At 45.1% G+C, this 25,598-nt stretch overlaps 1 protein-coding gene and 1 long non-coding RNA gene across 3 annotated transcripts in view; one reads left to right on the forward strand and one right to left on the reverse strand.

Annotated features, from left to right (window-relative positions):
* Positions 1-25,598, forward strand: part of NHS (NHS actin remodeling regulator) — a 326,747-nt gene that overhangs the window by 246,930 nt on the left and 54,219 nt on the right. The window lies entirely within an intron of this gene.
* LOC134367444 (uncharacterized) overlaps positions 1-25,598 on the reverse strand; it is a 93,772-nt gene that overhangs the window by 9,569 nt on the left and 58,605 nt on the right. The gene's annotated exons all lie outside the window — the stretch shown is intronic.

The following is a 25,598-nucleotide window of genomic DNA, read 5'->3' on the forward strand; positions in this document are numbered from 1 at the left end:
TGTATCATCTGATTAAAGAGATAGGAAAGTATAGGCTAACTCAAGGTAGGCTAATTCTGGTAATAAAAGCCCCAACATTCCAGTGGCTTACTTCTCACTCTCCTTGCAGTCTAATGCAGGTCAGCATACAGTCACTGGGGTACCCAGGCTCCTTCCATCTCGGGGCGCCACCACCCCAGAGAGCCTCTGGGTTCAGCCAGCCGGGGAGAGACGAGAGGGTGTGTTGGAATGAGTAGGAGTTTTTAATAGGCCAGGCCTGGAGGCACGCTTCACTTTTGCCCACGCTCCACAGCCCTAAGTCCACACTCCACACTCCACTAAGTTCCATGGCTGTGCCTAACTGCGAGGGAGGCTGGGAATTGTATTCTAGCTGTAGGAGAAAGAGGGAGACAGTTTGGTGAGCAACTAACTAGCCAGTTTCTTCCAGGGGAAGTATAAAATATGCTTTAGAACAATGAAGGGTTTCAGAAAAATTATTCTTGGTTGGATAGACTTCAGTTGTATGGAAAACCACCTATGGAGATGTCTACATTTCCTGGCAATACCGATTAAAGGGAATAGTTTTGTCCTGAGCCACACCGTAGGTCAGAGGTTGACAAATATGGCCTGTGGGCCAAATCCCACCCACTCCCTGTTTTTGTGAATAAAGCTTTATTGTAACACAGCCAAATCCACTCATTTATGCGTCATCTGTGGCTGCTTTTGAGCTACAACAGCGGTGTGGAGTAGTTGCAACCGAGACTACTTGGCGTGCAAAGCCTAAAATACTTTCTACCTGGCCCTTTACGGAAAAAGTTGTTGATCCCACCATAGATCATCACTGTCCTAAGGGAGGACACAATTGTCTTTCTCTTGAGACCTGGTACCTTGGCTTCCAGCAAAAATAAGTGAAACACCCACACAGACTGGATTGTAAACTCAACCCTTAGAAGATCAGCTCCAACAGGGCCCAGACTCTGCTCTATCCCTGCCAGCACCCAGCACAGCACCTGGCATCTTAGAGATGCTCAATAAGTGCTTCTGTTAGACCTTTGAGCCATAGGACGCATCATGTACCCCAATTGCCACACAGGGACCCCAGAAAAATACAATATGAGCGTTACATATGAAGACCTTAAGCACAGGTAGGAAGGAACTACCTTGGTTGAGCTTTTATTATGTGCCAGGTATTATCGTGGTGCTTTATATCTATTATTTTATTTACTCCTCTTAGCAATCCTATAAATTATGGATTCTTACTTTCATTTTACAAACAGGAAATGATTCATTCTCTGAATGAAGATTCAGAGAAGTCAAATAATTTTCCCAAGGCTACAGTGCTAAGAGCTGGAGAAGGTAGGATCCAAAACCCATGTTTTTTTCTTCTACTCCACAGGACTTGCTAAAACCTGATTCAAGTTCATCTCCTTGGGATGTGTGATTAGTGAGTTGGCCACCAGCTACCCATAATCTTGCCAAAGATCACTGTAGAGGGGGCCATTTTGCCCACCCTAACACAAATTCTCATTTCAAGGCCTGAGAGGTTGGAGTGCATATGTGGTGCCCCGCCCCCCTTCCCCATATGAAGTGGAGTGGGAGAGCTATTAACACACAGAAGGCCAGGCCTCACCTCCACAGTCTAATTCAGCAGGTCAGGGTGGGGCCTGAGAACGTGCATCGCTAACAAGTCCCCAGGTGTGCTGGTGCTACTGGTCCTCTGATGAGCAAGGCTAAGGGAAAGAATTTTTGAGGCGCTCTGGCTGGGCTTCCCACCCACCCCTCACCTCCCATCGGGCCTTCCCAGAGCCTCAGGGGCTCAGGTCTGCCCTTGGCAGGCAGAATTCCTCCCACTGACCTCACGGTGACATTTGGCATTCTTTTTTTTTTTTTTTTTTTTTTTTTTGTCGTTTTTTCGTGACCGGCACTCAGCCAGTGAGTGCACCGGTCAGTCCTATATAGGATCCGAACCCGCGGCGGGAGCGTCGCCGCGCTCCCAGCGCAGCACTCTACCAAGTGCGCCACAACATTTGGCATTCTTGATCACTCTGTCTTCTTGAAACCCTTTCTTCCCCCAGTTTCTGAGATGGAGCCATTTCTCCTTCCTTCCTGGTCACCTGCTTCTCTGTCTCATATCTGTCTTCCTCTCTGGTGGCCTCTTCCTTTATCCACCCACCCCTTAAACTTTGGAGTTCATGGCTCTCTTCTCACCCTTACTGGAAGAGTGGCCATGCCATCTTCTACCACCTCATCCTTCCTGTCCCAGCCACACTCTGTCATCCAGGGGGACTCCAGCCAGATTCTCTGTCCTTGCTGGCATCTAGCAGTCCTCCAAGGAGGTTGGTGTGAGTGGGCTTGGAGGAGAACAGCCAACCCGGACTAACTTGGGTTTGATGTGATACTTCATGTGACCACAATCCTTAATTCATAGTAATGCCAATTAGGAAATATTCTTTTCCAGTGCTCGTGCAAACCCTGTGATTTCTTGTGACCTTGGCAAGCCAAGTGTTTCACAATTGTGAATTATGGAGGAATTCCAGGCCTCGTGGACACAGTACTGCCCACACATGCAAATATGCCCAGGGCAGAAACCTCCCTATTTTAAAATAGGTGGTCAGAAAATAGTCAAGTTTTCTCTAAATGGGTTTCAAAGGCCTCCAGACAAATTACCAAAAACAGCATTCCACAAGGCATCTTTGTATAATTTCATTCACTGGTTTTCCCCTTGTTCTTTATTAGGATATATCTCATAAGTGTTGTGTTTTAAGTGGCCTTAAACGGCCCTCCGACTTCTGCCTCAGGTTGTTACATAGAGAACCTGCCAGCCTAAGGCATGGGCACACACTGCCGTGGTTTTTAACCCTGGGTGAACCTCAGAGCTGGTTTAGTAAATCACCCTTCCCTGGAGATGAGTACATGGCTGCAAAGGCATTGCCCTTGCAGTGTTTTTAAGCCTGGGCAGGGTGAGTTGTGTCTAGGACGTGAGATTTCAGCGTACGGAGATGAATGGGGGGAGGGGCGCAATGTCACATATTTCGGGCCGCTCTATTCCTGTTATATGCGGGCACATGCTCTACGCCAGTCTCTGTCCACCCTCTTGCCCGGGCTGGAGGGGTTGGCACTGTCTGCGTCTCTGATTGCTCTGCTGTTGGCCAGAGACCGGGGATAAGGGAGGTGAGATGTGAGCCACGGGGGCGCGGTGCTGAGCAGCCGCGGTCGGTCCAGCCTGTTGGTGATGTGCCGAGCCCACCGCCACTCCGGGCATGGGTAACGCGCAGCCCCAGCGTTCGCGCTACGGGAGAAGGAAACGCACAGGTACAAGAAATCCGGATCCGGGATCCTCCGCAGCCCGCGGCTTGTCTAAGCGCACAGACCCGGCTTGGGGGCCGGTTCCCGCGCGCCGCCGAGTTTGGGGCTGGGGGCTGAGTCCTGCAGCTCACTGCGGCTGGCGGCAGGGGACAGATTATTTTTAGCAGGTTCCCTTTAGACCCGCGGAGCCGGGAGATGTTCGCGGAGCCGGGCGGCTGTCTGCGGAGTGTTGCTGCAACCGTGCCTGCTGCCCGGGAGGTTTGGCTGCCGCAGTCCTCTCCATTCACTGGGCTGTAAATCGAATCTGTCTACACCGGCAAGTCGCTCGATCTCGGCGTGGCCCCGGGGCTACGTCCCGCCCAGGTCTCCTGGCACCTGATTTCCCAGTGGTCAATTAGGTGTCTCAGCCTGCAGCATTGAAGCAGTGGAGGGGCCAATGCCCCTGCTTTGATGGAGCGCGCCGTGCGCAGAGACCTCCCCAGTCGACTTCCTCATCAGAAGGCAGTATCCATTCATAATTCTCTCTCTGCCTGTGCACCGAGTTAGGCTGGAGCTGGGCATGGACTCCTGTGATCTCTCTTTTTGCATCTGAAGAAGAAACTAAGATTAAAGGGAAAGGAAAGGGGAATGCGGTCCTAACGCAACAAGGCGCTGGAAAGCCCCTGAGAGGCCTCTCCTTTGCGGGGAGAGGGAGAAGAGGCAGATCCCGATCCCAGCGCCCAGCCAGCTGCTGCTTCGCTGCGGAGCCGGCACGCATGCCTACCTCACCTGACGGCCGCATTCCCGGGGAGCCGGCGCGGGGCCCGGCGGCGCGCCCGGGGCGCACGGGCGGTAGGATTTCTGCATCGGGGGAACGAGGCGCGGGCGGGGTGCCCAGGGCCGAGCCCGAGCCCGAGCGGACGCCCGGGGAGGCTAGCCTCGGCGCGGCGCCCCACCGCAATCCCCCGGGATGCTCCGCGACTCGCAGCCCAGGCCACGCGGGTGTGTGTGAGACGGGACCAGCCTGGGGGGGGGGGGGAGGGCAAGTACATCGCTTTAAGCTAATTTCTCGCACCCCTGGGTGGTGGGTGAACTTGGGGGGCGGGGCAGGCACGAGCCGCAGCCCAGCCCGGTGCTAGCCTGAGAGGAAATGCCCCTGGCCGAGGTCTGAGAGCCGGATCCCCTTAGCAGAGCTGAGAGAGGGTGAGCTGGCGGTCAAGGTGGACCACGCACTGCTCGGCGGGGCAAGGGAAACAGCGCTGGCTTTCAAGGGTCTTTTATTTTATTTTTTAAAAAGCATATTGCAGCTGCAGCTTTGAAGTTTGCCGCCGCCTCCCCACCCCCCATCCCGGGTTCTGGGGCGGGGCGGCACTTTTCCACGCTGCTGCCCGGGTCCTTACCAGCTGGGCGGAGGGGTCTGCAGGGGCTGCAGCGCCTCGTGTTGTACTTTCTGCAGGGGACATGGGGACTCGAGGGCAGTGCGAGTGGAAGGGCGCCCTGAGGCTTGGCCTTTTGGGGGCTCTAAGGGCTGGGGAGAAGTGGGGGACCCCAGGTGGCAACCCCTCCTGTTTTCCTGCCCTGCCATTTGGTGTTGGGTGACATTTTGCATGTGCAGGGGTTTCTCTGCCATGGAGCTGTGATGCTGTAAGGCAAATGGACTGTGAGGATGAGCTGGAAGAGAGGTGAGAGGGCTGGAGCTTTTCATTTTGTGGCAGTGTTAACCCCATCAACCCTGCTCCCTTGACACACCTGTCCCCTGGGATCATCATCTGTGGGCATGAGTGGGGCTGCCTGAGCGACTAGCCATGCCAGACCCGGTGGGCCAAAGCTGGGCTTGCTCAGGGAAGGCCAGGCCAGGATGTGTGGGCAGTAAAACAGCAAAGCCCACCTGACCCCCCATCAGGGGGACGGCTAAGCAGGCCCCGCCATGATGGTGCACAGTGTTTTGCCATAGTGTGTGGTATGCTCTTGAGTTTGGGAGCTCTTGTTTTACGGGGTTTTTATTTTGCAGTTTCCTGTCTCTTGGTCACCAGTTTGTTTTTCACAGCTGCTTGTGAACAAGGCAAAGATAACAGCATCTAAAAATAGCCCTGCATCTGGAGATGCAGCTTGACCCCACTAGTACAGGGATGGGGTCTCCCTTGCCAGCTGCCTGGGGGTGAGCCAAACTTGGACCCCTAGATAGCCTGAGACCAGGTCCACACGTCCTTCAGAGCTGGTCGATCCCCACTCTCAGGGCAAGGCGGGGATGCGGGAGTGCTGGTCTGTGTGAGAAGGGCAGTGGCTCTGAGGAGCCCCCTCCATTCCAATGTGAGGCCCCCAGCAACTGGACTGCAAGACTGGAGGAGGGGAGCCTGGATATGGTCCCCCCCCCCCAGTCATGGACATCTGTGGCTTTACATCCCCACTGAGTGACACCCAGCAATATAGATGGGGCTTCCTCCTTTGCATTTCAGGGGCCAGCAGGCCACTCTCCCGAAGGGAGTTTGGCCCAGAATACACAGGGACCAAAAGGTCCAAGTGGCATTTAAATCCTGCCAGCTTCTTAGTGTGCGGATAGTAGCTGGGGTACTACTCTTCCCTTGCCAGATGGAAACCTCTTCCTGGTAAGCAAGAGGTACCCAGCTGACAGGAACGATGTCATGTGGAATGAAGACAGGAAGGGACTGAGGACTTTTCAGTGATCACAGCAGATGGCGGGAAGCCCAGATCTTCACCTGTGGGTCCTAGATCCCGTGAGCCTGCTAGGCCTCCCTCATTAGTTATTTTCAAAAGCTTTCATTTCTTCCATGTTCACTTTTTCTTTGGCAATGATGGCAAAGTCCAGGCCCCCTCTCTCCTTGATTTTTTTTTTTTGCAAGAATGCATGAACAATTGCTGAAAAAAAATGTAAATGCCTAATTTTTCTACAGTGAAAGAAATAAACCAAAGAGCAAGGGAATGCAGGGTCAAGGAAGTGAATCCCCACCACCCGTCCTCTATTCATGATATAACCTACCAGGTGATTTTCTCCTCTTTTTAAAGTGATTTTTGATTTTAAGATTTTACCTTTATTTACTGCAGGTCAAAGCTATAATGACTGGGCATATATTAAGATAGAGATCTCGATTTGGGGGAAGAAAGAGATCAGGAATCAGAAAGCACCTCTGAGAAATCCATCATTCGTCTAGTCTTCTAGTAGAGACTTGTAAATAGTTACTGGTTTATCTTTAAAATTTCCCCATCTTTGTATTCCCCACAGAAGATGCAGAACTCATGATGATTACATGTTGCCTAAGGTCCCAATGCAATGGTAGCCAACTCTGGCCAGCTTAGAAGAGTAGATGCGAAGACTATGAGTCATGATTTACATTTCATAAGAACATCACCGACTTGGCTCAACCTGTAGCAAATAAGATGTCAATGATCTTTGCCCTTAAATACTCAGAAAGCTGCTTCCTCTTGAAGATCAGAACCTAAATTAGCAATTAACTAGAGACCCATAGCGAGTATATTGGTCAGGGAAGGCTAAATATGGTAACAAATAAACCCCAAATCTCAGGGGTTTAACACAAACCCAGTTTATTTCTTACTTAAAGTCTACTTGGCTTTTTGGCTTGTGATAAGGATCCTACTCTTCCTCTCTTGTGTCTGTACCATTCCCTAGGGCCTCAGAGTCCCTGCAAGGTCCTCTGTATCCAGCCAGCACAAGGGGAAAGTGAGAACGTGGAAGGTTGCCCTGGAAGTAGCACCCCTCATCCCCCCCCCACATTCCATGGCTGGAACTCCATCACATGGTCATGTCTAGCTTTAAGGGGGCTAGGAAATGCCATCAGTGTGCAGTCTGTGCCGCGGCAATGCACTCTCTGGCATGGAGGAGCCCTTTTTTAGCTCTACTTTGGGAGTTGAGTTTGGCTCTGGACAAGTCGTGTAACCAAATACAGATCTCCATCTTAAAAATGGTGCTAGTTCTACCTCCCCTTTCCTGTCTCAAAGAGATTTAGAAAGCTGTAGAAACATAAAAGGCTCCTAAAGGGATCATCCGTTCTAGCCTTTTTCGGCAAAGTCACTATCATTATCCCTATTTTATAGATAACTTGCCCTGCATGACACAGCTAGTTCATGGCACAGCTGGAATCAGAACTTCGATCCCTTCTCTTGGTCCAAAGCTCCTTCCACCATGCTCTGTTTCCTCTGCCCTCTTATGAAACCAGTTATATAGGATAGTTTCTGAAAGCTGACGCTCTTTCATAGTGTGTAATCACTAAAAACAGCTATTCATGCGATTTAAAATCTATGTGTGATTTTTTTCCAGTTCTTACCGTATAATCACTTAGAGTCAGGCACAGAATAACCAGACATTAACTATGTTCTGTACATATCAGCTCATTTAATCCACTCAATAACCCTGGGAGATAGCGACTATTATTATTCCCATTTAACAGATGAGAAAACTGAGGCACAGAGAGGTTAAGTAACTTGCTCAAGCTGTTACGGCTAACAAGTGACAGACCTGGGATTTGATCCTCGGTGTTATGGCTCTGCAATGCAGCCCTGGATTATCTTACTACACTACCTTTCTGCTCTGGTGGACTCCTTGTCCAGCACTTCCTGTGGTGTCCAACTGATGTACACCCTGATACTCAGGATTTAACATTCTTAGCTCTCTCTTTTAGTGAGTGAGCTTGAAGGTCCATGACGAAGTCATTTGTAAATTTGCTGAGGCATGACCTTGAGCCCCGAGCATATGAAATTGATACACAGGACTAAGCTCCTGAGCTAGGGAAGAAGCCCAACCCCCAACCTCCAGCTCTGACAGCCCAGTGAGGCTGTTTTTTTCCTTTCAGAATTTTGGTCTTCTCATCATTGTGTAGGCAGTAGCTCTTGTGAAGTAGTAAAAATGTTTGTTTCTTTGTGAAGAGTGGTCATCAATTGAAGGACTCTTTGGTACAAGGCTAAGAGGCAGGTGACCTGGTGGGGTTGGGCGAGGTGAGCATATTTACTTGAGGTAATTGCTATTTGGGGTTGATTTGCCTCTATATTGCTGTATGAGGAAACTGTCCCAAAACTTGCTGGTTTGAAAAACAACAGTCAATCTATTGGTTCAGAATTCTGCAATCTGGGATGAGCTCAACTGGGCAGATGGTATGTCACCTAGGGTCTAGTCTCAGCTGGGACACTGGGCTGGCTGTGGTTCTGTCTCTTCTGTGTAGCAACCTCTCTGTGTGGTCTCTCCAGGAGGGTAAATGGACTTCTTACCTGGCAGCTCAGTGTCCCCAAGAGTGCAAAGGCAGAAGCTTCTAGGCCTGTGGCTTGTTTTACCAATAGTATGAGGCAAGTCACAGGCCCAGCCCAGCCTCCAGGGGAGGGAATTAACCAAGGGCATGAATACCAGGAGGCATGGAAACAGACTACCACAATGGTGAAGTCTGAAGCTTCTATATTTACAAATTTGAGGATTCCCAGAGGCCTGGGAGGAGTTGACTGTACATTAAAATGTAGGTTAAATAAAATCCATTCCTTTTACTCCAGCGGAGCAAGACTATTATATGCTTGGTTCTTTCTCCACCCCCAAACTAGCAAGCCATTCATGCCCTATAGAAGCACCGAGGCTGTAGAAGTGACTGCCCAAAGAGAGAGGGAACTGAGCTGTGTGACTTCCACCGTCTTGCCCCTCCCATCCTGTGTCTCAAAGGTATCTATTTTAAAAAGATAACTACCCATCCTCAGACGTAAGCTAAGAATAGTTTCTGAAAAGTTGGGAGCATGCCAAGTGTTTGAGAAGACGGGACTATTTTTGATCTCCATCTTCTCTTCCCTGGCAGGTCACATATTCCGAGGGGACTTAGCATCCATAACAGGAGGCAGAGTTGCTCTCCTACAGAAATGGGCCAGTGCTGGCGACTGACTGCTCACAGCCGAGTCCCTCTTGACTGAAAAGAGCTACCTCACCCCAGGTCAGGCCCCTTCCCAGGGCAGCACACATCTGATGACTGGTCAATACCCGGGTATAAAGGCCTGGCCAGCTTGCCTCAGTTCAGGACAGTTCTGCAGGGCCATTTCAGCTCCAGAGCTCCCCATGGGACCGGCCCAGCCTCTGTTGAGACTGTATCACAGCCCAGCTTCTCTTTCTGCACAGTCCTGCTTAATTCATCTCCTCCATAGGTGTTGACCTGGAGAGCATTTCCTAATAGGCTTCCCCCACACCAATGTCTATGTCAAAGTCTACTTCCGGGGAACTCGACCTGTGACAGGGACTTGTAGACTGGGTTACTTCCTGCTACAGGTTGGGCCTCTCTGTGGGCAGAAATAGAAGCAGGACACATAGCCCGGACTTTCTCCAAACTCTTTCAGTTGGGAAGAGATGACAAGTACTTAAGTGATAGCATGAGAGGATAAGCAAACATCATGTAACAGTCACAAGTAAGTCTGATGCCTCAAGGATTTCCCCCTCCTCACTGTACCCCTCTCAACTTCCCCCAAAGTTGTGTGTGTGCTTTTGTTTAGGGGATGGATGATTCATGACATTGATTATATGGTTAACAATTGTGCCCAAGCGTTCTCCCACCTGATTATTTCTTCCTTTGGGCATGGCACTGGCAATCAAAATTTATCTTTCAAATTAAAGCTATAATTATATTTTGATAAAGATCTAGCAATTCAATGAGAATGAAATTTTGAATGTTGCCAGGATACGGATGACTCTGGGTTATAGAGAAGGGTTTGCATGCAGAATACTAATAGGTGGTTTAGCACTCTTATCTAGACCTTTCCAGTAGCGTCTGATAATGCAGGCCCATCAAGTACTGTTTCTCTGCTATTATTCTAAAAGGATAAAAGCAATGAAAGATATAAGCAGGGTTTTATGAATGAAAAGGTCATTCGTCAGATGTCTTTTGGTCTATCTCACTAGAGGTAAGAAATACAGTAAGAATTGCGTGGTATTACTTCAAAATGTAGGAGACAAAAGCTTTCTCTTATTTCCTTGCCTCCTCTTTTATTGTAAATAAAAGCAAACTGCTTTAGATATTGGGTTATTGTTTTTCACTGGGAACAAGGACCTGTGTTTGCCAAGGTGTGGACTCCCAGGAAAACAGAAACATAGGAAATTCGTATGATGTTATATTCGAATTTTTCTTTGCTTTTCCTTTCTGCTTCTGTCTGTCTGATTATTATTCATTCATTCATTCAGCAAATATGGAGTCCCTAGTATTGTGTGGTTCTGCTTGAGGACCTAAGAAAGCTTAAAATTAATAACCATGTATGAAAATAATAAATAACAAAACAACACAGTGGGACCCAACGTGACATTTTTTGAGAAGAGAGGGTAATGTGGTAATGTGTTTTTTTTTAATTGAGATATAACTTATATACAGTTGAGTTATGCACAGGTGTTAAAGGTTGAGTTCAATGAGCTTTGACATATGTATCTGTGTAACCACCTCCCAATGCAAGATAAAGTACATTTCCATCAACCCCCAATTTTTTCAGTATTTCTTTTCAGTCACTTTCCCACTCCCCTTGACTACCCTTATTTGGACTTTTATCACATAAATTAGATTTTCCTGTTTAAGGTCTTCATGTAAATTGAATCATAAGTATGACTTTTTAAAGAAAAGGTCTGGCCTCTTTCAGCATAATATTTCTGAAATTTATCCATGTTATTGTATGTATCAGTAGTTCATTCCTTTTTATTGCCGAGCAGTAATCCATTGCATGAATATGCCACAGTTTGTTTATCCATTTAGTTGGGCTGTTTCCAGTTTGGGGCTATTATGAATAAGCTGCTAAGAATATTGTTGTACAAGTCTTTTGGTGGATTTACATTTTTCATTTATCTTAGGTAAATATTTAGGAGTGAAATTGCTTAGTCATAGAGTAAGTGTATGTTAAGTTTTATAAGAAACTGGCAGAGATTCTATAGAAATGTTTGTACTATTTTACACTCCCACCAGCAACATATCACAGTTCTAGTTGTTCTGCATCCTCCCCAGCACTTGGTATGTCAGGAGCCATTTTAGTGTATATGAAATGGTACCTCACTGTGGTTTTAATTTACATTTCTTTGAAAAGAATGTTAAACATCTTTTCATGTGCTTACTAGACATTCATATATCTTGTCTTGTGAAGTGTCTGATTAAGCCTTTTCCTTTTTTTAAGTGGTTCTGTTTATTATTGATGTTATTGATTTGTAGTAGCTCTTTGTATATGCTGGATAAAAGTTCCTTGTTAGATGTATGTATTGCAAATATTTACTCCAAGTCTGTGCCTTGTCTATTTATTTTTTAGTGATGTTCTCTTGATGAGCAGAAAATTTTAATTTTCACAAAGTTCAATTCATCAATATTTTCTTTTATGGCTAGCAATGTCCTTTTGGACAATGTTAGAAAAATCTGCTTCACTCAAGTTCATGAAGATTTCTCCTGCATTTTCTTCTAGAAGTTTTATGGTTCTAGCTTCTATGTTTAGGTCTATGGTCTTTATCTAATTACTTCCCTGTATAAAATAACATAGTGTCAAAATTTGTATTTTTTCCCCATACGTATATTTAGTTCAAGAACCATTTGTAAACATACACACACACATACACATAAGAAACACTTTATTTTCCTTCAGTGAATTGACAGCACCTTTTTCAAAATCAATTTAACTGATATGTGTGGGTCTCTTTCTGGACTCTCTGCTGATCCATTGATCTATATGTCTAATCTCTTGCCAGAACCACACTGTCTTGACCTTTGTAGATCTATATTACGTCTTGAAATCAGGTAGAATAAATCCTCCAAATTTGTTCTTCTCTTTTAAGATTGTTTTAGCTATTCTAGAACCTACGTATTTTCACATACATTTTAGAATCAGCTGGTCAATTTTTACAAGAAAAAGCATGCTGTGATTTTGATTGGCATTGATTTGAATCTATAGATAAATTTAGGGAGAATGGATATCTTTACCAATGCTGTGCGTTCCAATTCCTGAATGTGGTATATAGATTTAGATCACATAGGTCTTCTTTAATTTCTCACATATTTGGTTAGATTTATCACTATGTATTTGAATTTTTGATGCTATTATAAATGGCATTCCTCTTTATTTTATTCTCTAATTTTTCATTACTAGTTTATATAGTAATTTTTTATTATAGACAACAATATATAATGATCGATATAATCGATATATAAATAAATTTTATTTATTACATATTGACTTTGTATCCAGTGACTTTTTTTAATAAAAAGGAATTTATTTTTTAATTGAAAAATTGTATTGATTGTACATATTTATGGGGTACAGAGTTATATATCAATACATGTATACAATGTGTGATAATTGAATCAGGGTAGTTAGCATATTCATCATTGCAAAACTTTATCATTTCTTTGTGATGAGAACATTTGAGCTCCTCACTTTTATCCATTTCAGAACATACAATAAATTATTGTTAATTATAGATGCCTAGCACTACTTGTACATCACTAGATCTTATTTTTCTCATCTAGCTGTAATTTTGTGTCCATTAACCAGCCTCTCCCTATCCCCTCCTCCCCTCCAGCCTCTAGTAAACACAATTCTACTCTCAACTTCTAATAGTTCAACTTTTTTTTAATCTCCCACATATGAGTGAGAACATGTGGTATTTGTCCTTCTGTGCCTGACTTATTTCAATTAATATAATGTCTTCCAGCCTCATCCATGTTGTCACAAATAATAGGCTTTCATTCCTTTTCATGGCTGAGTCGTATTCTGTTATGTATATATACCACATTTTCTTTGTCCACTCATCTGTCAATGGATGCCTAGGTTGATTCTATGTCATTGCTATTGTGAATAGTGCTGCAATAAACATGGCAGTGCAGCTATCTCTTCAGTATGCCAATTTAATGGATAAATACTCAGCAGTGGGATTGCTGGATCATGTGGTACTTCTAGTTTTAGTTTTCTGAAGAAAATCCATACAGTTTTGCATAATGACTGTACTAATTTACATTCTCACTAACAGTGTAGAAGAGTTCCCTTTTCTCTACATCCTCGCTAGCATTTGTTATTTTCTGTCTTATTGATAATAGCTATTCTAATTGAGGTCAGATGATATCTCATTGTGGTTTTAATTTGCATTTCCCTGATGATTAGAGATGGTGAGCATTTTTTCATACACCTGTTGGTCATTTGTATATCTCTTTTGAGAAATGTCTATTTGGGTCATTTGCCCATTTTTTTTTTTTTTTTTTTTTTGTGACCGGCTGCACCGCGCTCAGCCAGTGAACGCACCGGCCATCCCTATATAGGATCCGAACCCGCAGCGGGAGCGCTGCTGCGCTCCCAGTGCCGCACTCTCCCAAGTGCGCCATGGGGTTGGCCCATTTGCCCATTTTTTAATTGAATTATTTGTGTTTTTTTGTTGTTGAATTATTTAAGTTTCCTTGTGTATTCTGGATATTAATCCCTTGTCAGATGAATAGTTTGCAAATATTTTCTCCCACTGTGTTGGTTGCCTCTTCTCTCTGTTGATTGTTTCTTCTGCTGTGCAGAAGCTTTTAGGTTTGATGTAATCCCATCTGGTCTATTTTTGCTTTTGTTGTCTGTGCTTTAGAAATCTTCTCCATAAGTTTTTTTCCCAGACCAATGTCTTGGAGTGTTTCCCCTATGTTTTCTTCTAGTAGTTTTATAGTTCCAGGTCTTACTTTTAGGTCTTTAATTCATTTTTAGTTGATTTTGGTATATGGTGAGAGACAGGGATCTAGTTTCTTTCTTCTGCATATGGATGTCCAGTTTCCCCAGCATCATTTATTGAAGAGGCTGTCCCTTCCCCAGTGTATATTCCTGGTGCCTTTGTCAAAGATCAGTTGACTGTAGATACATGGGTTTGTTTCTGGGTTCTTTGTTGTGTTCCATTGGTTTGAGTGTCTGTTTTCATGCCAGTACCATGCTGTTTTGATTACAATAGCTTTGTGGCATATTTTTAAGATAGGTAATGTAATGCCTCCAGCTTTGTTCTTTTTGCTTAGGATTAGTTTAGCTATTCAGGGTCTTTTTGGATTTCATATGAATTTTAGGATTGTTTTTTCTATTTCTGAGAAGAATGTCATTGGTATTTTGATAGGGATTGCACTGAATCTGTAGATTGTTTTGGGTAGTATGGTCATTTTGATAATATTAATTCTTCCAATCCATGAACATGGAATGTCTTTCCACTTTTTGTGTATCCTCTTTAATTTCTTTCAACAGTCTTTGGTAGTTTTCATTGTACAGATCTTTTACCACTTTGGTGAAATTTATTCCTAGGCATTTTACCCTTTTGGTAGCAAATGTAAATGGGATGCTTTCTTGAGCTATTTTTCAGCTAATTTGTTGTTGGTTTATGCTACGGGTTAAACGTGTCCCCCAAAAGTTCATGTACTGGAAACTTGACTCCCATTGTAACACTGTTAAGAGGGTGGGAAATCCGATTATGGTATTTAAGAGGTGGAGCCTTTAAGAGGTGATTAGATTGTGAGGACTGTGCACTTGTGTGTGGCTTGATCCATTCATAGTGTAATGGGCATGGTTCTGATGGCTTTATGAGTACAGTGAGGTAGAAGGTTAGCTCACTTGCTCATGCCATTCTCTTATCATGTGATACCCTGAGTTGCTATAGGGAGTCCCACCCAGAAGAAGGCCCTCACCAGATGTGGCACCTGGACTGTGGACTTCCCAGCCTCCAAACTATAAGAAAGAAGTTTTGTTTCTTTATAAGTTACCCAGGTTCAGGTATTCTGTTATAAGCAACAGAAATGGACTAATACAGTGTACAGAAATGCTACTGATTTTTGTATGTAGATTTTGTTTCCCGTAACTTTACTGAATTCGTTTATCAGTTCTAAGAGTTTTTTGGTGGAGTCTTTAGGTTTTCTATATATAAGATCATGTCATCTGCAAATAGGGACAATTTGACTTTCTCATTTTCAATTTGGCTGCCCTTTATTTCTTTCTCTTGCCTAATTGCTCTGGCTGGAACTTCCACTACTGTGTTAAATAAGAGGGGTGAGAGTGGGTATCCTTATCTTATTCCTGTTCCTAGAGGAAAAGCTTTCAACCTTTCCCCATTCAGTATTATGTTAGCTGTGGATTTGTCATATATGACCTTTATTGTGTTGAGATACTTTTCTTCTGTACCTAATTTGTTGAGAGTTTTTATTATGAAGGGATGCTGAATTTTATCAGATGTTTCTTCTGCATTTATTGAGATGATCATATGGTTTTTGTCTTTCATTTTGTTGATGTGGTCTATCACATTCATTGATTTGTATACATTGAACCATCCTTGCATCTCTGGAATGAAACCCACTTGATTATGGCATATAATCTTTTTGATGTCCTGTTGGATTTGGTTTGCTAGTGTTTTGCTGAGAATTTTTGCATCTATGTTCATTGGAGATATTGGTCTGTAGTTTTCTTTTTTGTGTGTGGTGTCCTTGTCTGATTTTGGTATCAGGGTGATGCTGGCCTCAACGAGTTTGGGAGAATACCCTTTGCTTCGATTTTTTTGCAACAGTTTGAGGAGAATTGGTATTAATTCTTCTTTAAGTTTGGTAGAATTCGGCAGTGAAGCCATCTGGTCTTGGCTTTTCTTTGTTGGGAGACTGCTGATTACTGCTTCAATCTCATTACTTGTTATTAGTCTGTTTAGGTTTTTTCTATTTCTTCTTGGTTTAATCTTGTTAAGTTGTATGTGTCCAGAAATTTGTCCATTTCCTCCAGATTTTCCAATTTGTTGGCATATAGTTGTTCATAATAGTCTCTAATGATTTTTTGTATTTCTGTGATCTCCAGTGACTTTTCGAAATTCACTTTTTATTTCTAGCAGGGGTTTTTTTGTAGATTTTTAACCTACACAATCATTTTGTCTGAATAATGACAGTATTTGTTCTTTCCTATCTTTATGTCTTGTTACACTGGTGGAAGTAGATGTTTTGAATTCTTCCCAATCTTAGGGGAAAACACTCAATGTTTCACCATTAAGTATGATGTTACCTAAAGATTTTTCAGAGGTGCCCTTCATCAGGTTTTGGTATTAGAGTTACAGAGGCTTTATACAATGAGTTGGCAAGTATTCCCTCCTCCTTTATTTTCTAAAGGAATTCACGTATATTTGTATTGTTTCTTTCTTAAATGTTTGACGGAGTACACAGGTGAAGCCCTCTGGGCCTGGAATTTTCTTTGTGGGAAGGGCTTTGATTAAGAATTCAATTCCTTTAGAAGATACAGAACTATTCATGTTATTTACTTCTCCTGTGTTCCTTGTTAAGTTTTTTTTCAAGGAACTGTGTCCATTTCATCCAAGTTATTGAATGTATTAATACTACATAATGGATTAGGCAGAAAGAACAAAGATATCACTTGAGGTGGGACTTTGCAGAGAAGAAGAGATGTGGAGAGACAAGGAGGGGCGTCCTGGGGAAAGAATGATGTGAGTGAAGACATGGGAGTGGGATCCCCAGTAGTGTGGGTTGTTGGACATGGATTCTGCCAATCTGGTTGAAGCAGAAAGCTTTGTGTAAAGGAGAAGTAGAAAATGATAATAGAGTGATAGCTTGGAGCCAGGTCAATGCCAAATTGAGCAGTTTGGATCTTACGGAGTGAACGAAAAACTACAGTATGATTTTCAAACAAAGGCATGGCCTGCAGAAATGGTACTTATAGAAACGATTTAGAAGGATATTCAGGTGGAAAGGAGAGAGTAGAGAATGCAACTCTTTTAGAACTGGAGCAACATCCAGTGGTAAGTACTGCCTAGATGAAAGGAGTTTGGTAATGAATGGGGCTAGGACAGCATATAGTACTTAAAGTTTTGTAAAGGCAAAGGCTATAAGTATTTATTTCTCTGCACACAACATGGTGTTAAGCACCTAGTACACACCTATTATACACTGTTATTATTTTCTTTGCTCCCATATCTATCTCCCTACTTAGACATCCACCTCCCCTAGGAGAAGATCCCAAGGATTATTCATTCTAAAGTGCTAGTACCCAGCATGTAGTAGACATTTAGTTAATATCAAGTGAATAAATTAAACCTGAAAGTCTGAGTGAGCAAATGAATGAATGAATGAATAGACAGAATAAAAAAACTGAATTAGTCAGGCTAGGCTTGGCTAGGCTGTGATAACAACACAGCAAAGCTCAAAGCTTTAACACAAAGTTCTATGATTTCTTCACACAAAGCCTGGTGTAAATCTAGAACATGTAGCTACCAAGCAGCAAGAACATGTTTCCCACAAGGGGTAAAGAAAGAACCAAGGCTCTGGGGAGGTTTTGTAAGGACTAAGCCTAGAAGTGGTATACATCACTTCTGCCCACATCCCATTCACCAGCACTCAGTCATGTGGCCCCAATCAAACTGCAGAGGAAGCTGGGAAACATACATGTGCACACAGACATTTGGTAAGCACTAAGGACAATTAGAAAGGAGTAAAAGGGAGCCCTACAAGCTGTTTGTTATTGCTTCCAGCCTGGGAGAAACTTAAGCCCTAGAGAGGTTAAGGGACTTATTGAGGACTGCCCACACGGATCACAGAGCACTTCTGCCAGCAGAGCTTGGTCTCTCTGGCCTGCCTTTCAGGCCTTACTATTTACCATCTCAGAGCTCACTTATTGCTAACGAATTTTTAGCAGCCAACTCCTCCAGAAGGAACTGTGAGCAGAGCGAAGCACTAATAGACTGCTGTCAGTTGCCCGGTAGCTCCAGCCAGAAGCACAAATGGAGAAAGGCCCTATGTGGGTCAGGGCAGGGAGTTTTGATGCTGAACCTCCCAGGAGTCAGCAAAGCAGTTCTTCTCTGGGAGGCATCTGCACAAAGCTCATGCCAGCTGCCTAAAGAGAGCGCCACATCCTCTGTGATCTGGAGTCTCCTGTTCAGGATCAAAGCAGCTGCCACGGCAGGGCCCAGAATGCATGGTGAGGGCTCCACGGCCTCAGAAAACGCTGCTGGGGTGTCCCATGGGCAGCCGAAGGTGTGAAGCGGCGCACCTCGTCTGCCGCAGGAGGGTCAGATAGGCGGAAGAAGGTTATCTCCCTCAGCCCGTTTGGTTTTCAGAGCAGGGTGAGGATCAGAGATGATGAAGTGGGGCGAAGCTGGGCACATGGTGGATTCTCAGGAGAAGGTGTCGATGATGATGATGATGGTGGCCACGCAGCAGGAGAAAACGATAAGGCTCCCATCTTTTGTCAATTTGGCCATGCGGGGAGTGCCAGTGCCGACAGCCTGCTGCTTTCCCCTTGGTGGCTGCCTCCCTCAGCAGGGCCGTGGACAGTCTCCCAGCTCCCCTGCACCCATCAGAGGTTCCGCTTTAGATTTTCTGCCTTGTTATCATTATTTTTTGAAAGATACAGTTAAATAGAGTGAAATTGAGAAAACAAATAAAATGGCAGAACTCTCAGAAAATGAGGCATTGGAGAAATGAGACGTGAACAAATTGGAGGAAATAGTGGAAGAAAGGATTAAAGGAGCTACTGTAACTATGACACGAGGAAGGGAAGACATCTCCTCGCGCCGTTTCCTCACGCGTTCCGTCCTTGCCCTCTGCCTTTGCTGTTCCTCAAACATGATCCTATGTAGGGGCCTCCGCACTTGCTGCCCCCTCTGCTTGGAATTCCCTTACCCCACCGTTTCACACAGCTCAGCCTTTCACTAGGTCAGGTATGTGCTCAGACGTCACCTTTGCAGAGAAGCCCTCCTAACCACCTTAGTTTGGGTTCCCCCAGAAGTAGACCACAAGACAAGGGTTCAAGTGCAAGTAGTTTGAGAGACAAATCCAGCTAACAGGAGTAGGGAGTGGGGAAGTGAGACAGAGAATGGAAAGATGTGATAGAGCCGCCATGTGGGCAGCGCGAGCTCAGGCCTGCTGAGGAACTCTGGGAGCTGGTGGAGAACACACGAGTTATCTTAACCTCGGAGGAGGGCATCTGTCACTGCCCGAGGGCTGCTCCAGGGGCATGAAGTATCTAACACTTCTCCCTTTCGCTGCTTGTGGGCCAACTATTCTCCCATTGCCAGAAAAAAATCACCCTCAGGTAGAGGGTCTCAGGAAATCTCAGGAGTGAAGAGGTGAATGTGGAGTGGGTGTCGGCAAAGTGCTAAGCAGCTGCTATACCACCCTCTCCAAAATAGCAGCCCTGTCACTTTTGATCCCTTTACCCCACTTTGTTGCTTCTTCCCAGAACTCACACCACCTGACATTACAACTGTATGTTTCTTTGTCGTCTGTCTCCCCCACTAGACAGCAAGCTCCAGGGAGACAGAGCCCTCATGTGTCTTTCAGCACCTCAGACAGGGATAGTGGACGCTCGGGAATTGTTTGTTGAATGAATAAATGAATATCCAGAAAGAGATGGAAACTTGTTGACATCAGCATCACTATGTGAAAGGGTGGGAGGAGCAGGGCAGAAACAAGTTGCAGGAAGAAAGGTAAGCGTAGCACAATGGGGACCACGGCAGGTGCCTGAATATGAGTAGAGGGAGAGTGAGGACCAGAGATTCAGTCCAGAGAGTCAGAGGTCATGCCAGTTTCTTGGTCTGACGTTTCTGGGGACCGAAGGGTTTCATTCTTGCTATGACCACCATAGCCATTACTTTTGCCCCATATACCAAATGGAAACAACATTAACACCAACAGGAGTTTCGCTGCAGACTGGGAGATGCAATATGTCTAAAAAAGGGCAGGCTAGTCTTGGTCCGTGAGAGGGCTGAGGCCAAGGACAGCAGGGAAGGAAGTGTAGAGGGACAGAGAAAGGAAGCAGAGAAGGAGAGTGACGGAGAAAAAACACAGTCCAGGGAAGCAGGAGGTGAAGGAAGGGCCTGGCAACCTTTGAGTCCTCACGAAAAATTGAATACTCACCTGGGATTTTATTAATTTTTGAGATGAGCTTTTGGGGGCCTATCTGAGTGAACACAACGCACCCCAAAGCCCCACACCCTTACTTGTCACTAAAAGGGCGCTGTGAGTCCCTCAGTTCAGGCCCCGAACTGTCTGTTCCAGGCCACTGGCTTGGATTCACCCCAGGAGAAGGGAACTTCTGACGTTTGTTGTCCCTGAAGAGGCGGCTTGCTTAGACAGCCCCAGTAGATCCTGCTCTCTGTGGGTTTGCAGAGACTGTACCACAAAGGACACTGGCATTTCTGGAATGGACTTCAACCCCTAGCCACTATCTAAAAAAGACCTGGGAGGGCACAGTGTTAAGCTGACACAATGTGAGAGGGATGGGAATCTGGGCACCTCCATGTGCCACTTGTCCCAGGTGGTTTTCGTTCTGGAGAGAACAGACCTTTCCCTGGGTGGATAAAAGGCAAATAAATGTTGTACTCCCCAAACCTATTGGTTTGGCAGCCTTTAAAAGAAAGTTAGAAAAAAAGAATCAGAACATTGGCTGAAACTCATTCTTAAATAAAATGTGATTTCCAAGTCGTGTTGAGGTCTCAGTTGCCTACTCTCCAGTATCTTTCCCTTTTCATGTAAACACCCTTGCCCTGGTATTTAATTCCCTGCAGAACAGAAAGAAGAGGCCCCATAACAGCCCACTAAAGGGATCTGTTCCATGTCTACACAGGACCGAATCAACACCTTTGAGTTCACTGGCAACTTTTGGGAAACAGCCAGTTAAAAAGCTGGTTTATGGGTTGTGTGAGTGTAATGAAATAATTAATGGTTGTCATTTGTTCCTGGAATGACCAGATTGGCCAGCTGTTTTTGCAATGTGAAATTCTGTCAAAAAATGCCTGCTCCTGGGGTTGGTTGTTGTTAGAACAAGAAACGTGACCCTACATGTGGCTCGTACATTGCTTGGGCTCAATACAGATCTCTGGGCTGATGTCATTGATTCATTCCATTCAGTTTGCAGACTGGTGGCATCTGTAATGTTTTAACCACCATTCTTATTGCTGCATGGATCTGACGTCAACAAAAGAACTTCCTTGCTCTTCAAGCCTGTGGTGTAGCCCTTTCCTTTTCTGATCTTGCTCTTTGACCAAGTTGGTCTGGCCTTGATGTCTGTGTTCCAGTGCAGCTCTGCAAAGAAAGTCAGTATCAGGAACTGGAGGGCACTGTGAAGGCAAGAGCCAGTGTGGGGTTGGGCGGTGAATCTGAGGACACTGGGAGGCATCTGAGCATGGGCTAGGCCGAATGCACCCCCAGGTCCTCATGTGGTGCCTGAGGACTGGCCCTGAAGAGAAATTGAGCTCAGCATTTTGGCTGAGTGGGTGCTTTTAGCTTTCATTAGCTAGTCTAAAGAGCTGACTTGGGAAGGTGTGTATCAAGACAAAGAATTACTCTGCCTGCAGATTTCGAGAGATAATTTGAAGGTGGAGTTTGGGAAGAAAAAGCAAAAGACAAAAATTAAAAAGCCGGCATTTAGCAGAGCTGCAGCAGAAGAGCAGAGCTTCATTTAGTTTACCATACAGTCCTCATTTCTGAGGATGCCCTGAAGCAACTCATAATTCCACCTCGCTTCTATGCATCTGGTTTTCAAGGAAAAGTTAATGCTGACTGTAGATTGAGGGGGTGGCTCTAACGATGTTTTCTGAGGAACAAAAATTTTTGTAGTTTATTTCTATAGCATACCAGTGTATTTAACCACATTAAATAACCGTATGCATTCATTCAGTGAGCATTTATTGAGCACCTCCTATGGGCCTGACAGTGTGCCTGGTGCTGAAATATAGGCTGAGTAGGGGCCAAATGAGTAACCGTGGCAATGATACAGTGAGTTCAGTGAAGTAGTGGAATGCTAGCTGCTGCTGTAACAAATAAACCCCAACATCTCAGTGGCTTAGGAAAATTCAATCTTATTTCTCACTTGCATAATGTCCACGATGGGTTTTTCGTCATTGGTGGGTAGCTCTTCTACTCAGAACTCAGGGATGCAGGTTCCTCCCATCTTTGAATCTACCATCATCAGTATATGGCTTCTAAGGTCTCTGCACTTGTCTTCATCAAGAGCATGAAGGGGGATGTATGGGAGGTTTCTATAGGCCGGGCTGGAAGTGGTGTGCGTCACTTTTGTTCACAGTCTACTGGCTAGACCTTAACACAGAGCCACACCCAACTGCAAGGGAGGCTGGGAAATGTAGTCCAGCTTTGTGCCCAGGAAGAAGAGGAAATGGCCTTGGTGACCAGAGAGGCGAGAATGCCACAGTCAGCTAGAGGAAGAGGTCATTCCACTAGAGGTCAGCTCCATGTGGACAGGGACCTTCTTACCTTACCTTGGTGTCTCATGCCTAGCTGAGGATCTCAGGCCTTCCTTTAGGTCTCCACTGTCCTTTCCTCAATGCTGTGGCTCCCACTAGCTTTGCTTTCTCTCACATCTCCCTGTTTTATTTTGTCAGAGTGCTTGTCACTACCTGATTATATCCTTCTTTATCAATCAACTTGTATACAGGCCTTCTTCCTACCTGCAGGTAAGCTCCATGGGGCAAGGATTGTGTCTGTCATGTCCACCACCTTGTCCCAGTGCCTCACACAGTGCCTGGCTCATGAGCGGGGTTTCATAACTCATTGCCCAATGGAATGAACGAACCAACTGGGCCATGAGGTCTTGAATGGCTTCATGGAGGAGGTGCAACTTGATCTGGATTTTAAGTAAAATCTGTCTGGGAGGAGAGACCAGGAAAGGAAAGGACGTAGACTTAAAAGAGATGAAAGGGCCACAAGACGTATAGATTGAGCCATTTATGGAGTTGAGCTACATCCATTCACCTTGCTTATTTGAGTACCTGTAACACATAGGTCAGTCTTCTAGACTGTTGTTCAGCTGAAAGATGCAAAAGTAACACAAGAAAATCCATTTCTATCCTCAAACAGCTTGTCTCCTGCTCCACTTTGGGGTGGAGTAGGGGGACTAAGACACTTCCCTTTACATAGCAGGTTAGGCTCATGCCCCTCCTCCTGGCCACCAAGGCCCTCCATGTAATGAGTTCAGTCTTCCTTTCTGGGATGAACATGGTCTCCCTATGTGGAGAGCCTCCCCACACTGCTTCTTCATGGGGCAGTGGTGAGGGGTACAAAGATCTTGGGCTTTGGAATCAGATGTACTTGCTGCAAGTCCTGGCTCTAGCACTTATCATTTTGGGATTCTTGGGCAAGTTTCTTAACCTCTCTGTGCCTATTCAGTAAGGTGGAGATAATAAAATGTGCATCCTGGGTTGATTGTGGGAACCAAAGAAGATGACCTGCGTCGAGAGCCTAACCCAGGGCATGGTTCATGCACTTGCTCACTGAGTGGTGCTTGTCTGCCTCCTAGGCAACTCGCTAACATGCCCCTCTCTGCTTCACAGCACTCCTGGCCCAGCCACAACGAGCTACTCCTGGGACCTGCACTGACAGACTCTTTCCAACCTTCATAATAGGTTGGAGCATAGGAAATTGTCCATACTCAAATCTTTTGTACCTCAAAAGGGAAATTTCACGTGGTTCACCAGAATGCTTTAGCATTTGCTGGTCTCTGCCAGCGTTTGCCTCCCTCCCTGCCAATCCTATCCGCCCATTAACATTTTCCCCGCTTCAGTGTTACCCCTTCCTGAACCAGAGAGCATTTCTCTTCCACTTGCATGGCACCCTCTGCCTCTCTCAGGGTGCACACTTGATCCTACCTTGGATTATCATCTAAACTGTCTAATATGGCTGCCAGGTTATAAATTCCTTGAGGGCACTGGTGGTGTCCCTTTCTCCTTAAAGTCCCTCTGCACAGTCCCTTGAACATAATACTAGGTGACACGTTTTCTTTCTCAGACCCAAGTGTGATTAGATAGGGCCTCCAGTACACTCAGAGGGATTGGGGTCGAGCTGTGAGCCCCTGCACCATGCCAGCCAGCATGGGGCCCACGGCCTGTGTTCTCTAATGCGGCCCTCTAGAATCAGTTGCCTGCTATTACTTTGTTCTCTCTTCTCCCTCACCTCTGTCTGCCTCCTTAGAAAATCAATCTGAGAAGAGAAACATGACAGAAATGCCTTGAATCTGGGAAGGGTAAGCAGGGTATCATGCATCTGCTTTGAAAGATTATTCAGTTTTGGGATCCGCATTTGCTTACTTAAGAGCTATAAAGTTGAACCAGATGACATTCCCAATATCCTGCTATTTTGACATACAAACATGTCACTTTCATATGATTCAACCTACTTTCTTAGTATTTGGGCTCATTCACATTCACTCATGGGTGAAGGTATCTGATCCCTGTGTGGGGTCCACTCACCACATTCTCGGTAGAGAGATCCCCTTGGAGGCTACTCATAGCTTCTGATGGACCTGTGGCCTTTGGTAGATTCTGCCATTGCTTGTGGAATTTCCATCATAGGCTCTGGATTCAAAAAAGGCTAGTTCATTTCCCTTTTTCCTGCAGGTGCCAACATATGTGTTTGATCTCTGGGATAAATGCCAAGACCTCCAGGCTTCAGTTTTCAAGTCTTCTGGAGATCAAAGCCTCTCCTCATCCCTGTGTGGGCTTCTCTGTGCTCTGACTCAACAAAGCCAGCCCAGCTCCTCCGAGGGCCAGTGGCAGAGTTCACAAGAGACAAGGAAGGAAGGGAGGAGCTCCTAGTTTTCTAAATATTGCAACACGTGGGGCAGATGAGTGTGAAGGGCAAGAAGGCTTGTATGTTTTACTCAAATGAGCTGTAAATTAAAAATGTGAGAACTTTAGATGGATTTTAGCTGCTTCTGAACTAGATCCACTGAATGGGTGGTTGGGAGCCTCTCAATAGTTGTCTTATTTTATGTACCCAAGGGGACACACAGGACCTTAGCAATCATCACATTCAACAACCTTCAATCATTTCATGTGACTTTTAAACAGAGTACCCTTTACTGTACATTCCTAGTAGAAAATATCCTCAAGACAAAGAAAAACAAAAAGAAATCTAAAACTAAATTCAGTTGTCTTTTACTCATTTTGCGACTATTCAAATAAGTAATTGTGCCCCTGTCATTAGGAATCAAGTTTTTCAGCAGAAAAGAGATCAATTATAAAATCAAGGAAGTTAAATTAAAACCTGTAATCTCAGATTTGAATTGGAAATAGCAGTTTGAACTCATGATTTATTTTCACCTTCTGAAACTTACATATTTTCTAGCTCCATCTACTGAAAAAGCCTAGAATCGATGACAGCCTAGCAGCAGTGAATATCCCTAGCATGCAGAGTGTGGTGTCCAAAGCCTGCTCCCTCTGAGAGGAGCCAGGGCTTCTTGGAGAAAAGGCTGATTCCAGACCTGGAGCAGCAAATATGCCAGGTGAACCTGGGACACGTCCTGCTGCATCTCCACAGACTCAGCTAAACTCGGGTTAGTTGAGTCACAAGAGAACCCTTTTTTTCCGATACCAGATTGAATACATC

This window comes from Cynocephalus volans, chromosome X (assembly GCF_027409185.1).
Source record: "Cynocephalus volans isolate mCynVol1 chromosome X, mCynVol1.pri, whole genome shotgun sequence".
NCBI classification, from domain to species: Eukaryota; Metazoa; Chordata; class Mammalia; order Dermoptera; family Cynocephalidae; genus Cynocephalus; species Cynocephalus volans.